We start from the raw sequence: 12836 nt of genomic DNA, 5'->3' as shown, positions 1-12836 counted from the left end.
TCGATGAAGCACATATATAGGTCTCTTCCTTTTTCAATAAACCTTTCTCCTAAGATTCGTAGGAGCCCTATTGCATCTCTGGTGCCCGTATTCCGTCTAAAGCCAAACTGCTCCTCGCCGAGATTCTCCTCTATTACTTTTTCAAGTCTTTTATTAATTATTCTTAACATCACTTTGGCTGCATGTGAAATGAGGCTGATTGTCCTGTGCTCGCTGCATTTCTTGGTTCCTTGTTTTTTCGGCAATGGAATCATTACTGTTGTCAAAAAGTCCTCAGGCCATTCACCACTGTCATATATTTTATTACATAACCTCAATATTTCTCTTATTCCATTGTGGTTCAAGCATTTTAGTATTTCTCCCGGTATTGTATCTGTACCTACTGCTTTGCCATTTTTCATTGCAGCAATAGCAGACTTTACTTCTTCCATTATGATGGTCGGTCCTTTCTCTTCATCACTTACACTGTTGTGTGATTCAAGTTCCAGAGTTTCTGGTTTGCTATTTGTGTCATATAGCTCTTTTATATATTCTTCCCATCTCTGGAGGACATCGTCACGATCTTTATACACTACCTCTTCGTCTTTACTCAAAATTTCCATAGTAGCACTTCCTGCTCTGTTTTGTTCCCATGTCATAGTCTTTACTCTGTTGTATAGTAAGTCGTATCTTCCTTTCCTGTCCAGTTCTTCAATTTCATCACATTCCTCTTTTAGCCATTTTTTCCTAGCCTGCTCTGTTTCTCTTCGCAGTTCAGAGGAAATAATACTAATACTAATATGGAAACATGAATTAATAAAAGAATGGGAGTTTAGAAAAGTAGGTCTGAACCTGTGGCACATTATTTTAGAAACTTGTAGTTATTCAATAGAACAGTATGTTTCAGTGAGGTTTCTAAAATAACATGTCATCAATCTTCTTGGTGAGTCTAAAGATTAGTTCAGCTCCATACTTGGCCAAAATTTTCCTGATGCAATCTGTAATTCTATTAATGAACAGGAGAAATTTTTTTTCCAGATGGCTGCCATTGTTGCTCAGTACCTCCTGCTTCTTCTCTTCTTTGATTAAGTGCTTGATCAATTTTCTTACTGGTACATCCATTTTTCTTGACAGCCAACTATAAATGATTTAATTCATTCTGCAAATACACTGGGTTGCAGATTTTGTTGACTCTGTCCACACCTCTTTTTTGTCCAGGATGATGGTTTGATTCCCTGTGGAGTTATCAATCAGTGTGTGTTTCCTTTCTGTGTGCCTTGTGGCTCAGAGTCTCATCCACCCATTTAATTACAGATAGATCCAGAAAATTAAGTGGACCACTGCTTTCTTTCTTCATTGTAAACTATATCTTTGGATTAATGCCACTGACATGAACCAAGAAGACAACCAGCTCCTCATCACCATACTACAAAGGTATTGTGTACCACTTAGCTGAACTCTTACTGGCCATCTGCAGCACCCGATGTTCAAAGAACTCCACACATAAATTAGAAACAGCTGGACTAAAAGAGCTGCTTACAGCCACAACATTGATTTGTACATAAAATTCATTTTTGTATTGCAAATAAATTGTGGTAAGAGAGTGTCTAAATAAAGCTGTTGTTGTTGTTGTTGCACCTTTAAGTCACTCAGCATTGTGGTCATCACTGCCTGTACATTGACTCTATGAGATGAATGGAGCCAGATGACACAAACTGAAGATAGCCTAAAATACAACGTAAGTACACATATGCTCCCCTGTACTCTTACTCACACGAACACACATGACTCCTCTGAATGTTACACTGGAGCAAGCAAGTCAAGGCAGGCCATTAAAAACAATGAAATGGACAGCCAATAAGAGGCAAGTCCAGGAAAGAAGATTGGCAAATCAATCAAATAATTGTCTTCTAACATACTACAAGCTTTGACCTAAGAGCTTAGGTAGCAGGGAAGACAAAACACAAAATCGTAAAACACATGCCACATTCAGCATGTTGTTGTTGTTGTTGTGGTCCTCAGTCCTGAGATGGTTTGATGCAGCTCTCCATGCTACTCTATCCTGTGCAAGCTTCTTCATCTCCCAGTACCTACTGCAGCCTACATCCTTCTGAATCTGCTTAGTGTATTCATCTCTTGGCCTCCCTCTTCAATTTTTACCCTCCATGCTGCCCTCCAATACTAAATTGGTGATCCCTCGATGTCTCAGAACATGTCCTACCAACCGATCCCTTGTTCTGGTCAAGTTGTGCCACAAACTCCTCTTCTCCCCAATTCTATTCAATACCTCCTCATTAGTTATGTGATCTACCCATCTAATCTTCAGCATTCTTCTGTAGCACCACATTTCGAAAGCTTCTATTCTCTTCTTGTCTAAACTATTTATCGTCCATGTTTCACTTCCATACATGGCTACACTCCATACAAATACTTTCAGAAACGACTTCCTGACACTTAAATCTATACTCGATGTTAACAAATTTCTCTTCTTCAGAAACGCTTTCCTTGCCATTGCCAGTCTACATTTTATATCCTCTCTACTTTGACCATCATCGGTTATTTTGCTCCCCAAATAGCAAAACTCCTTTACTACTTTAAGTGTCTCATTTCCTAATCTAATTCCCTCAGCATCACCCAACTTAATTCCACTACGTTCCATTATCTTTGTTTTGCTTTTGTTGATGTTCATCTTATACCCTCCTTTCAAGACACTGTCCATTCCGTTCAACTGCTCTTCCAAGTCCTTTGCTGTCTCTGACAGAATTACAATGTCATCGGCAAACCTCAAAGTTTTTATTTCTTCTCCATGGATTTTAATACCTACTCCGAACTTTTCTTTTGTTTCCTTTACTGCTTGCTCAATATACAGATTGAATAGCATTGGGCAGAGGCTAGAACCCTGTCTCACTCCCTTCCCAACCACTGCTTCCCTTTCAAGTCCCTCGACTCTTATAACTGCCATCTGCTTTCTGTACAAATTGTAAATAGGCCTTCGCTCCCTGTATTTTACCCCCGCCACCTTCAGAATTTGAAAGACAGTATTCCAGTCACCATTGTCAAAAGCTTTCTCTAAGTCTACAAACGCTAGAAACGTAGGTTTGCCTTTCCTTAATCTTTCTTCTAAGATAAGTCATACAGTCAGTATTGCCCCACGTGTTCCAACATTCCTACGGAATCCAAACTGATCTTCCCCGAGGTCGGCTTCTACCAGTTTTTCCATTCGTCTGTAAAGAATTCGCGTTAATATTTTGCAGCTGTGACTTATTAAAATGATAGTTCGGAAATTTTCACATCTGTCAGCATCTGCTTTCTTTGGGATTGGAATTATTATATTCTTCTTGAAGTCTGAGGGAATTTCGCCTGTCTCATACATCTTGCTCACCAGATGGTAGAGTTTTGTCAGGCTGTCAGTAGTTCTAATGGAATGTTGTCTAGACCCTCTATATACTCCTTCCACCTTTGTGCTTTCCCTTCTTTGCTTAGAACTGGGTTTCCATCTGAGCTCTTGATATTCATGCAAGTTGTTCTCTTTTCTCCAAAGGTCTCTTTAATTTTCCTGTAGGCAGTATCTATCTTACCTCTCATGAGATAAGCCTCTACATCCTTACATTTGTCCTCTAGCCATCCCTGCTTAGCCATTTTGCACTTCCTGTCAATCTCATTTTTGAGATGTTTGTATTCCTTTTTGCCTGCTGCACTTACTGCATTTTTGTATTTTCTCCTTTCATCAATTAAATTCAGTATCTCTTCTGTTACCCAAGGATTTCTATTAGCCCTCGTCTTTTTACCTACTTGATCCTCTGCTCCCTTCACTATTTCATTCCTCAAAGCTACCCATTCTTCTTCTACTGTATTTCTTTCCCTCATTCCTGTCAATTGTTCCCTTATGCTCTCCCTGAAACTCTGTACAACTGCTGGTTCTTTCAGTGTATCCAGGTCCCATCTCCTTAAATTCTCACCTTTCTGCAGTTTCTTCAGTTTTAATCTACAGTTCATAACCAAGAGATTGTGGTCAGAGTCCACATCTGCCCCTGGAAATGTCTTACAATTTAAAATCTGGTTCCTAAATCTCTGTCTTACCATTATATAATCTATCTGAAACCTTCTAGTATCTCCAGGGTTCTTCCATGTATACAACCTTCTTTCATGATTCTTGAACCAAGTGTTAGCTATGATTAAGTTATGCTCCATGCAAAATTCTACCAGGTGGCTTCCTCTTGCATTTCTTAGCCCCAATCCATATTCACCTACTACGTTTCCTTCTCTTCCTTTTCCTACTGTCGAATTCCAGTCACCCATGACTATTAAATTTTCGTCTCCCCTCACTATCTGAATAATTTCTTTTATCTCATCATACATTTCATCAATTTCTTCATCATCTGCAGAGTTAGTTGGCATATAAACTTGTACTACTGTCGTAGGTGTGGGCTTCGTGTCTATCTTGGCCGCAATAATGCGTTCACTACGCCGTTTGTAGTAGCTTACCCGCACTCCTATTTTTTTATTCATTGTTAAACCTGCTCCTGTATTACCCCTATTTGATTTTGTATTTATAACCCTGTAATCACCTTGTTCCTCCTGCCACCGAACTTCACTAATTCCCACTATACCTAACTTTAACCTATCCATTTCCCTTTATAAATTTTCTAACCTACCTGCCTGATAAAGGGATCTGACATTCCATGCTCCGATCCGTAGAACGCCAGTTTTCTTTCTCCTGATAACGACGTCCTCTTGAGTAGTCCCCACCCGGAGATCCGAATGGGGGACTATTTTACCTCCAGAATATTTTACCCAAGAGGACGCCATCATCATTTAATCATACACTAACACTGCATGCCCTCAGGAAAAATTATGGCTGTAGTTTCCCCTTGCTTTCAGCCGTTCACAGTACCAGCACAGCAAGGCCATTTTGGTTAGTGTTACAAGGCCAGATCAGTCAATCATCCAGACTGTTGTCCCTGCAACTACTGAAAAGGCTGCTGCCCCTCTTCAGGAACCACACGTTTGTCTGGCCTCTCAACAGATACCCCTCCGTTGTGGTTGCACCTACGGTACGGCTATCTGTATCGTTGAGGCATGCAAGCATCCCCACCAACGGCAAGATCCATGGCTCATTATCACCTGAAATTGAGGGCAGGTCAGTCGGTAAACCAGCTTGTACCCTCTCGTCATTATATAAATTACAGTCGGCTAAAATGTGTTGAACTGTAATCAGCACCACACATGCATCACAAATGGGCAGCTCTTCATGTCTGAGAAGGAAGCCATGGGTCAGGGGGCTGTGCCCTATTCAAAGTCACATTAAAGAGACATCATCAATTCTAACTGGCCACAAGGCAGGGCATCACGGCCTCACAGTCTCTTTTATTGATCATAGAAAACTCAATAGGCGGATGGAACCTGAAGATATAGGCAGAAAAAATGACAGAACACAACCAATAGCATCTCCCTGTTTGGACCCATCTGTATATACTATGTTAGAGTCCTGGTACTCGGTTAGAATGGTGACAAATTTTGGAGTGAACAATTCGTCATACTCTGTCAAGCCTACAATTATTCTAGGTTTCAATAACAACCAGGGTGAAGCTTAGCACCAACATTCCCTCTGTATGTTTGTCAGAGACACTCCTAGATCCAATAAATGCTGTTTTGCCCATATACCAAACAGTTTTTTCCCTCATGGCAGAGTGCAATAGTGTTATTCCAAGTATTTGCAGATATTAATAGTTGCAGGGAAAGCCAGCAAAGTCAGGAATGGCCGGAGCTTGAGTGCCTGTTTAGCCACAAGGAACAGCTGGTGTGCAGCTAATTGCGGCTCCCCTGCTTCTGCACACAAGCTCTGTATAGAGCTTCTCCTTGACAACTCTTTATATTATGTAAAAGAATTTCTATTACTGTAATGTGTAAAAGATGGCAGGTAGGAAGTTCTAACTCACATATATTAATAAGAAATGTTAATGAAAGAGCAGTAATAGACAGTGGAACATTAAAACTTCAGTGAGAGCAGAGAACCATGTGGCCAACCTACAAAAAATGATCTCTCTCAATAAATGCTAAATTTGTACATTACTCCACCGTCATTAAACCATAAACAACACATGCAAGTGAAGCACTATTCAGACTAAATACTCAACCAACAACTGAAAAATTGCAGAAAGTTGATAGAAGAATACTCCGAACAATTATCAGTAAGAAACACCAAGTTAATGGGCAGTGGAGACTTTTGCCCAATTCAGTAGTGTATAAAGAAAGTGAATCCATTATTGATACAATGCGGAAAAGAAGGATTGCATTTTTCTGCCACATATCTCACCTACCAAATACTAGAATCCAGAAGCAACTTTTTGACTACTTCTGGAACAGTAAAACCAAAAACATCTGGTTTAAAGAAGTACAAAGTGATCTGGATGAACTGAACATCACCACACACCAAATTCAACACAGAGAAGAGAAACTGCTTCTGAAGAACAAATACACATGGCTGACATTCAAACCATCAGAACAGAAGACGTATGTCATATCTGCAGAAGAACGAGCAGCCAGATTACAACGAATGAAGAAGTTTTGGGAAACGAAGAAATTGCTGACTGCTAAGACCTAAACTTAATCATTGTAGACTCTGTTGTATTAGGTTTGATTTTAGTGCTCGAATGTGGGCATAAACTATGTAAATAAATAAATAAGAAACAAATTAAAAAAATTGAAAAACTTAAAAATGTTCAGAATGTAACCACATGTACAAATTAATTTGTCATGTGAACGTAAAATACTCATTCCAAATCATTACAATTTATCATGCAAAATGAGCCATGGAACATGTAACTAACTAAATGGGAATCCCGGAGGGAAGACAACATTCTTTTCGTGAAGTGCTACTGAGAAAGTTTAGAGAACATGCTTTTATGAGTTGTGTGGAGGCATATAGACAGTTGTTTTTCCATCACTCTATTTGTGAGCAGAACAGGAACGGATATGACTAGTAGAGGTACAAGGTAACCTCCACTATGCACGATATGGTGGCTTGAGGAGTATGTATGCAGGTATAGATATGAATGTAGATGTAGAACTGGCAAAGAGAAGCTGAAAGGAGCAATGTTATAGTCACAAATAAAACAGAAGAAGCCCTACAGCTGTTATTAAACTTAACAAGTGGAAATGTCAACACAGTCAAAGCACATGCTTTCAATGACAAGGCCATTCATGGCTTGATGACAGAGACTGTAGTCGTGCATAACACAAGAGAAGTGCCTGGTTACTAGCCACTGAAATGGGAATAACCATGGCATTGGTGAAGCCACACTACCATACTTGAAATAAATATGGTTGATTCTCTAGCTTTTTATAATATTTAGAACATGAATTTTATGAGATTTAAAAATTCGTTTGTCAGGAAAAGACTAATGTAGAAAACAGGAAAAAATAAATATACACAATTGCCAATGAGAAGGAAAAATCATTTCAAAATCCAGAGCAAAGAAAATATGAAAAAACAGATGAGAAGATGTAACATTGAGTAAGTGTGTTACCACTGATGAATCACTGGATCCGTTACAACCACAAAATATCTACATGTAAGCACACACAGTTTAATAGGGAACAACAGCATAAAGAGAGTGGCAAATGCAATATTTGGAAAGATGTTGGAATAGTTCACTTCAAATGGTCCAATAGTTAATGTCAACACGGCACATATTAACTGAAGCACTTGATACTGCTTTGCTGACTCACAACCAAACTGTCACCTTTCAGCATAATTTAGACCTTGTGCAGCCTAATTTAGAACTTGTGCTACACTAGTGAGTGGGTTAAATGGCCACCCCGGTGTTTGCAGAACTTGGTAGACCGAGGTCTGGATGTCAGAGTACCACCACCCGAAGGAATGGATTGCAGTGGACTGGGGGAGTATGTGCCTGTTAGGAACACGATGAAACATTAGAAAAACAGCATTGGAAAACCATTCATTTACTAGTGAAAGTACAGGGTGATTCAGAAAGAAAGAACAAATTTCACTTGTTTGTTACAAACTACGAAAGATAAAAACACATAATGCATGTCACTGGATAGAGGATGGTTCAAGGTTTTATGTTTGAACAGAAATGTCAAAACATGGTAGTCAGTTTCATTCCACATATGAAGCATATATGTTTATTGAAACAAAAATTTCAATGTTGGATTTCTCAGCTCTTGAAGAGTAGCTGCCATATGTGGGACAAAGACTTTGTCTTTTATAACATGGAAGGGCAAAAGCAATGAACAAGATCTTGTCCATCTCCTCAAACCCAACATTGTGGGATGGTGTTGTTAAGATAACATAGTGTCTCAAAATGAACATTGCATCTCAAGGTGAAAGCAAGGTGGGATGCCATCATGTGTAAAAATGAAAGCACTAGAATTTTCATGCCATTGAGGAAAACAACCAATATCGCAGCATGTCCAGGAATGACATTCCTGTCACAGTTTCCTCCACCAAAAAGAATGGTTCATAAAATTTGTGAACAGAAACGGTACAAAACACAGCCAGTTGTTGTGAGTTTCTTTCATGTTCAACAAGGATGCCAGGACTTCGTGACACCACACATGACATTACGGTAGTTTACTTTACCCTGTAGATGAAACGTTGATTTGTCCTGAAAGATGAGTCATTTGGAAAAAGCGTCCTTTGCTATGTTCTGGAGAAATGAAATGGAAAATTCGTACATTCTGTTATTGTCACGGATGCACTTGCTGCAGTACCTGCAACTTGTAAGGCTTCATACGCAGCTGTCATTTCAGGAGACGCCACACTGTTATTTGAAGAAGTTGAAGTTCCTGGCCTACACATGTTGTGGACTTCCAAGGGCTCCATCTGAACACGTCAGATATATACTTACATGGATATGGTGTCTGTTCTTTCAGACATGTCTGAAAGAACAGACACCATTGGTGACCTGCAGCCGTCTAGAACGAAATTAGAATTATATTAATATCTTCAGCTGCTAACAGGCGTTGATATATATCAACGGGGACAGGCGAAAATGTGTGCCCCGACTGGGACTCGAACCCGGGATCTCCTGCTTATACGGCAGATGCTCTATCCATCTGAGCCGAAGAGGGCACAGAGGATAGCGTGACTGCAGGGACTACCTCGTGCACGCCTCCCACAAGACCCACATTCTCACCTTGTTTGTCCACACACTACATTTGTAGTGCCCCCTCCAACACACTCATTACTCATGGAGAACATCCTTACCAAGTCCCATAAGAGTTCGGGGAATATGTGTGCATCCGCACAGAAGAAGGTCATGGCCGGTGTTGCCAGAACTATATACTTATATGGATATGGTGTCTGTTCTTTCAGACATGTCCGGAAGAACAGACACCATTGATAACCTGCAGCCGACTAGAACGAAATTAGAATTATATTAATACCTTCAGCTGCTAACAGGTGATGATATATATCAACACGGACAGGTGAAAATGTTTGCCCTGACCGGGACTCGGACATTACGAATGTAGTGTGTGGACAAACAAGGTGAGAATGTGGGTCTCGCGAGAGGCGTGCGCAAGATAGTCCCTGCAGTCGCGCTATCCTCTGTGCCCTTGGTGGCTCAGATAGATAGAGCGTCTGCCCTGTAAGCAGGAGATCCCGGGTTCGAGCCCCGGTCAGGGCATACATTTTCACCTGTCCCAGTTGATTTATATCAATGCCTGTTAACAGCTGAAGGTATTAATATAATTCTAATTTCATGTCAGACATGCTCAACTGATGAGTTTTCTTCCCAATAAACTTCCAAGAATTCTGTAAGCCAGTCACAAATCTGCTTATACAGACGTGGCTTCTTGCTCAATCAGCTGCAGAATGCACATTGCACTTGAACAATGGATTAACTTTCCGCAAATTCCAACACACAAAATGATTTCTCTTGTGATGTAGTCACTACGCTGTTACAAACAAACAACAACAAAGCTGTGGCAAAACTTTTAACCATCCTCTATCCAGTGACATGTGCAATGCATTTCTATCTTTCACAGTTTGTCCAAACATCTGAAATCTATTCTTTCTTTTTGAATCACCTGGTAAATCTGTTGTTTTGTTGCCCTGGGATTCCAGAGCTCACAGGACATTAAAAGTCAAGGAAGGAGCTGCAATCAAAATGTGGCAGCATGTAGACATAACAGTATGGCAAGCCACTGATTCACTAGGACTGGAACTATGGGTCAACTGGATTAGCAGCCCCAGGCAAAGGCAGTCAATGCAGGCATGAGCACACTGGTGACCCCTACCAGAAGTAGCAGTTCCCAAAAGCAGAGTTTATACAGAGCAGAGCCAGGCAGCAACAAGTTTCCCGCATAGGCGACGCAGACAGGAAACAGAGACCGCCAGGATGTAACGTGACAGCAGCCGGAGTAGGCACTCTAAATGGCCAACCAGTCTCATGGCATCAGCACCAGTGTCACAGCTAGTAGCATCAGAGTTCCAAGTTGTAGACTTATAAACTGGTAGAATCATGCACCGATGTAGGTACTCCTTAAGACTGGTGGCTGGCAGACTGTGATATCCTGACTAAAAATGAGGGCTATTTATGCTGGCTTGGAGCACACTTGTTTTGCTACTGCACCAGTTCTGGTCACACAACTCACAATGGATGTGATGCAACCAGGCCATCGTAGCTGCAATGGCTCTGACTTTGTACTGTTGTCAATGTTTTTACACTTCTAGTCACCCTGTTTGGTGACAGCCTGAAGTAACCAACTTCGTATCGTAGTGCAGTTCGTGTTGATGCAGTGGCATTCTGACCTGACCTGATTATGCGGCCCACTGCGTTAGCCATGGGAGATGTCTTAATTTTTCCCAGCTGCACCAAATACATCATTATCTCCAGTGTGACACTACAGATCGGTCTATCACCACAACCTACATTTCAAATACCAACTACCAATTCAAAGCAGATATTCTCCGTTTTCTGTTCTCTTATTGTTTGCACATATATGACAGCTCATACATTCCTACACAACACACAAAATTGAGGAAAAAATAAAAGTTAAATGTTGTGATAGGGGAATAATGGATGTAGAGTCCTCCAAATTCCTGGAATTACACCTGGATAACAAGTTAAATTGGTCTGCAATACATTTGACATGTGCCAGAGATCGAATGCATTATTGTTTGATCAGTGATAAGGGTGTCACCAAAGCTGCGTACATAGCTATTTCCACTCCATCATGTCTTAAGGCAAAATATTCTGGAGCAACCAACTAAATGTTAAAAAATTCTTTTACATACACAAGTGATCGGAATCACGTGTGGGATTCACCTGCAGAGTTCATGTGGAAATTTATTTAAAGTACTGACCATTCTCTCCAAGACATCTTAATTTATTTTCCTCTTATACCTATGCCTTTTGTTGCCAAGAATTGTAGACTGAACGAAATGAACAACATATAGCCTATCACAGTCATTACACCAGGAATAAGTTCAATATCCACAGGGAGTTAAAAACTCCATTCCTCAAACATAAAGGTGTATATGCTATTCCAGCCAATATCGAAACCAGTATTACTGATCAAAATTAAAACAATAAAAAGATTAGGTGCTTACGTTCCTTTAACATGATTATATTTCCTACAAAAATTTTATAACAAAGTATAATCAATGTGAATTATGATGTAGTGCACTGTAAAATGTTAGTATGAATTTAATGTTAACGCCTATTTGTCTTTATAAATGGGGGTATTTTGTGTACAAACAATATGCAAGAGTAAGGAGTACAGAGCTATTGTAAATGTTGTACACATTCAACAACCTTGTGATTTATTCACTCATGGAGCCATGGCATAGCTCCATGAAGCACATAAATAAAAAAATTAATATAAGTGTGGAGGTAGATGCCAGGTTGAAATCCATCCTAAGGGAAGTTGCTCACAAAAACCTCAGGTACCCATTTTCTCACTAATATTCATTGGTCTGGGCCCATGTTGTTTGACTGCCTATGGCAATGAGATGGTGTCAGAGGCTGCACTCTGTGCTTTCACACTAGTAAGCTTTTGCTTCTGTGGAAGAATAAATTAGTGTTATCATCATCCAAAAGATATCAGGGCTTGTTTTTAATGTCTTGTTTTTGTTCTTTGTAGTTCATAAATTTAGTACTATAGGCGCATGCAACACAGTTGCACAGTTTGGTCTCTTGTCATAGCAATCTCACTATAGTCTTCAGTTTGTCACTAAGAGCTTAGACTAACATCTTGTTTTGCTTTAATCATTTAGCGGTACGGTACAAAAAGGAAAATCATTATGAATTGGATTGTTGCGTAATGAAACAGAGGTAATTAGCACAGCATAGGATGCAGCGTTTCTGACTGTTGGTTGGTCTGCTGGCTAGGCCTGTATGTAGACTCATAATTCAACATTTGTATTGTTGTTCTCAGAATCAATCACAGCCTTCTCATATGAATGGGAGATTTAAACAGACTCAGATGATTCCACAATTAACCTGGATGTGGGATCTTTGACCTCAGCTATTCAAATACACCACTTTCTGAGGTTGAAAGTGTGCATAGACTGGGACGCAAATCTGCGTTGTCTCTTGCACTGACTGAATTTTTCGTCTAGCAGTATATCCCCACTGAGCACTGATAAGCAAGCAACGGAAAATCACTGAACTAAAAACCAATTCTCATTGTGTTATTTAACAACTACCTGTCATGTGTTTTTTCTCACGAATTTTCGTCTTAATACAGGACATGGAAAAGCTAGTGTACAGTGTAACAGTGCGAAGGTTTGATTAATGTGTTGTTTTTTGTCACTCATCTAATAGGACTGTGGAGTATTACCTCAAGTATATTTAAAACACTGGTAACATTAATTAATATTCAGT

The 12836-nt window shown here is 40.0% G+C and overlaps 1 protein-coding gene and 1 non-coding gene across 3 annotated transcripts in view; one reads left to right on the top strand and one right to left on the bottom strand.

Moving 5' to 3' along the window:
- The window catches only part of LOC126412671 (uncharacterized), a 127601-nt gene that overhangs the window by 114329 nt on the left and 436 nt on the right, over positions 1–12836 (bottom strand). Inside the window, exon 1 of one of the 2 annotated variants that reach the window (XM_050082375.1) lies at positions 12659–12702. The exons of the other annotated variant lie outside the window; for it this stretch is intronic. The gene's annotated coding sequence lies outside the window, so the exon portion shown is untranslated. Of the gene's footprint in view, positions 1–12658; positions 12703–12836 lie in introns of those variants that run through there. 2 annotated transcript variants of the gene reach the window in all.
- On the top strand, positions 9558–9632 carry Trnat-ugu (transfer RNA threonine (anticodon UGU)). The gene has a single exon. It is a non-coding gene; the product is annotated as a tRNA-Thr (tRNA).

The sequence above is a fragment of the Schistocerca serialis genome, chromosome 7, assembly GCF_023864345.2.
Source record: "Schistocerca serialis cubense isolate TAMUIC-IGC-003099 chromosome 7, iqSchSeri2.2, whole genome shotgun sequence".
Lineage (NCBI taxonomy): Eukaryota > Metazoa > Arthropoda > Insecta > Orthoptera > Acrididae > Schistocerca > Schistocerca serialis.
This window is presented reverse-complemented; position numbering and strand designations above follow the sequence as displayed.